We start from the raw sequence: 3,965 nt of genomic DNA, 5'->3' as shown, positions 1-3,965 counted from the left end.
CTCTGCTGCTCATGCCTCTGTTATTAACTGCTCTCTAATTATATTGATTCTTGATATCCAAATAATTTCAGCTTGCATGGACAACAACAAACTCATGTTTGGAAGGGGGCGTCTGTAGCAGGAATGATTACATGGATTGGAACAGAAGCTGCTATATATTTACCTCATGCAAGAATTATTGTGGCACACGTTTTCAGTGTATCATTTTTCGGGGAGGAAGTCCTTTCTTCCCTTTGATGCACACGTTTGTTATCCCCTCCATTTCTCTGTGTGTCTGAGCCGCAGACGCGGGCCCTCTGTGCGCCACAGCTAGCTGATTTCCCACCTGTCCCTGAGCCCGGTGATACTGTCACACACCACGCTCCGCAGCTGAACACACACAAACGGAGGGGATTAAGGAAGAGGCGTCCTCCCAGGCTCTCTGGGGATGTGTTAAAGGTCTGAGACCAGTGATCAAACATTCCCCCGTCTGTCTGCGTCAGCCTATGCCGCCCTGTTGGGGCTCGCACACAGCTTATCTGTATGCCCTGTGTGGCAGCACAAGCGAGTCTGGAAACTGGAAAGTGCATTTCAGGGTACCGCAGCGTGACTCTCCGCGCTGCATTAGCAAACTGTGTTCTGGTATAATGAGGTGGGTCGATTGTGAGATGCAAATGTGTTCTTTAAGTAATTGCTTGACATTTATGTCGGCTTTTTGAAATTTCACACAATCTTTAGTGTATGTAGACTAATTAGGGCGCCATCCTTTTCGCACAGCCAATTAAAGGGGTCTAAAGAGGCATGTGGCATCTCCGTGGGGTGTGGCCAGGGAATGCCACAGTTTGGGCCAGAAGGTCACGCCTCAAACCAGCACCTCAGCCTTGGAGGCAGCTTTGCAAGATTGGTTGCACTCCCCACCTGAAGCGACATGTCTTGTTAGACACACATGAGGTAGCTTGTTGGGCAGTGCTCAAAAGCTGCTGGCATTCTGACAGAGGAGAGCTCTGAAGGAATAGGGCTGGATAGGAGTGGATAATAGTGCTTCAAACCCCAGGGAAGAGGACCAGGCTGTAAGGGCAGGTTGTTGCTGAAGACTGAAGCCCAGTAAGCTGGATAGCAGCCCGGCTCTTTTGGACCCTTTATGTTAAGTTTGAGAAGTCCTAGTTTATGTTCAGCCTAAGTGTCTCCGTTTTGTGAAACCCCTCTGTCTCTTTAATAAACACACCAGTAAAAGCTGGTTTTAACCTTTGCCTGTGTGTGTTGAGCTTCTGAGTGATCTATCTTCACTGCCTGCCTTGCTGCCAAACCCTGCGCTCCACTACAGGGAATTAAGTACACAAAAACACCAGAGCTATGTAAACATGCCCCACTGCCCACGCTATCACTCCTGTTCCCTACTATTACTCTTACATGCAGTACAATGACGTTCAATGTCAAGGTACCCTTTGGTAATAGGAAGCTCCATGGCAATGTGACTGAGCCTCTGCCCGCGCCCGAACGGTGTTTGAGACAGTGTGATGTTTGATTTAGGCCAGAGCCACCACTGTGGTGCAACAACAACACACTTCAGAGCACGGCCGGCTTCTTAAAGAGAGGGTAGGTCAAGTGTTGAGTGTAGACAGACATCTCTCTGACTGGTTATCCATAACAACAGTGAATGATTCATCAACAGCTGCTTCTGAAAGAAGAGGACACTTATTATTGTAGAAGGAAATCCACTGCTTCCCTACAGGGTTTCGTTAAAATTAGACGATTATAGTTTCATAAATGACTGAATATCCATCTGCCGCAAAGTGAGACATACAATGTGCACACATACTGGCTTTATAGGACCGTGTAGCATCTAGAGATTTAGGGCAGTCAGGCATACGCCATTTAGCTGACAGTTTTATCCAAAGCAACTTACATTGCAGTGAGTGCATACATTTTGGTATATATAGTCCCAGGGGGAATCAAGCCCACAACCTAAGCATTGTTAGCGCCATGCTCTACCAACTGAGCCACAGAGGACCACCTAAACCTAAGAAGCAACGCAACATGTTTCCTATGTCCTATGTGTCTAAGAATTGTGAAATATGCAGCTGCCAACCTGTCTGTTTGATGAGCATCTTGGTGCTTCCTGAGCTGAGTGAAGAAAGAGGACAGCCACTACTGTTCCACATGGTTTACTGTACAGACAAGGGGAGGAAATAAATGAGGCTTGGCAGTGAATGATACCTGACAGGAATAGCAAGGATGCCCCCCCCCCTGAATGATTGGAAACCAGATTGAAAAGTCCCCATCAACTGTCTGGAAACCAAAACAGCAGTGTCTAGGTGATGGAATAATGAGCTCAATAGAACCATTTTGAATGTTCTGAATGATCTACTGTATGCATTCCACAGATGGAGTTCCATTTATGCTGGGAAGAAGAAGTCTGGAGATAATACCGTATATATGCCATTTAGCTGACGCTTTTATCCAAGGCGGCTTACATTGCAGTGAGTGCATACATTTTTCATTATATATGGTCCCAGCAGGAATCGAACCGACAACCTAAGCGTTGAGAGGGTTAGTAACAGTATGAATAATTGAATAATGTATGTGTAATTGAATAATGTATGTGCAATTTTCGTCTCCATTATAGAATAAGAAAATAAAACACTGAAGAATAGATGACGGGTCAAACATAAGACATACATTTATTCCCAATGATTACTTCCAACAGTTATGGACATGATCGAACGAACTCAACACAAGTGGTTACATGACCGACTAACACAAGTTAACATTACGTTATGTCTGACTCCAAAAGATATTTCATGATTAATAATGATTGATAATGCTTTGCTCATCCCTGTGTGACACACAACCGATCATATCGCATCCTACATTCCATTAACAATACCCAAAACGCTATTTTTACTGTGCCCTCAAGTTAAGATAAATCGGATTACGAGGAGTTTACGCTCAGGCCAATATCTGAAGCTGATGACTCACTCTACGTGTCGTTAACGATGCATGTTAACATTTGACATTAAATGGTCACGATTATGTCGTGCTGTATTAACATAACCTTTGTCTAGCGCACAACATCACATGAATGCACATAGAAAGAATGAGAATAGAGTATCAAAAAATAACCAATTTAACAGTTTCAAAGCAACATATGACATACGTTAACGTGCGTTAAGGACAACACAGGAGAATCGCTGTCCCTCTCTTTAAATATCATTCCCAACAAAGGACAAGGTGTGAGATCCAATCGCAAAGGTATTGACAAATGGTGAGGGTGCGACTTCTTCAGGATGAACGCCATGCTCATTCAACTGTAAACAGTTATACACATTGAAATCAAGGCTGACGTCAACAAAATCCGTCTACACCACTAGCTCCTGATTTCGTATTGTTACGTCTTTGATGTGTCATATAAATAAAACATAAAGGAAATGCAATGACCCACCTGGTTTTCACCAGTGCCTTTTCATTCAACTTTCAAAAAACTATTCTTCCCACCGCTGCTTTGAAAGAGAACAAAGGACTTCTATAATATGTACTGTAGTTCTCCAATTCAAATCCATCACATGGCATAACGTCTATCTTTATGAGGAATGGCCGTGGTAAGAGCAGAGCACATGGCACTGGCAGGGTATTTGGCATTCTCTGTGCAAACTTTTCCACACCGCTGGCTAAATGATAGGGGGTCCCTATTCCATTACAGAGCCAGCGGAAGTTTTGTGGAGCTGAACTAAGAGAGACTCAGAATGGCTTCGCCTCAGTGGAAATATACGAGTGGTTTCACACAGTCAGTCTGTGGAGCTGGCACCCGAACAACGGCACTGGCACAGGGCTGGTCATCAGAGGGAGGGGAGGGAGGGAGGGAGGGAGGGAGGGAGGGAGGGAGGGAGGGGCGAGGGAGTGCAGAGGCAGACCACAATAATGATTAACAATGTTTTCCAAAGTGCTTTCATCTTGTGGGTGGTGGTGCTTCTGGTCCACTACTAATG

The sequence above is a fragment of the Argentina silus genome, assembly GCF_951799395.1.
Source record: "Argentina silus genome assembly, chromosome: 8".
Classification (NCBI taxonomy): Eukaryota; Metazoa; Chordata; class Actinopteri; order Argentiniformes; family Argentinidae; genus Argentina; species Argentina silus.
Note: the sequence above shows the minus strand (reverse complement) of the source record.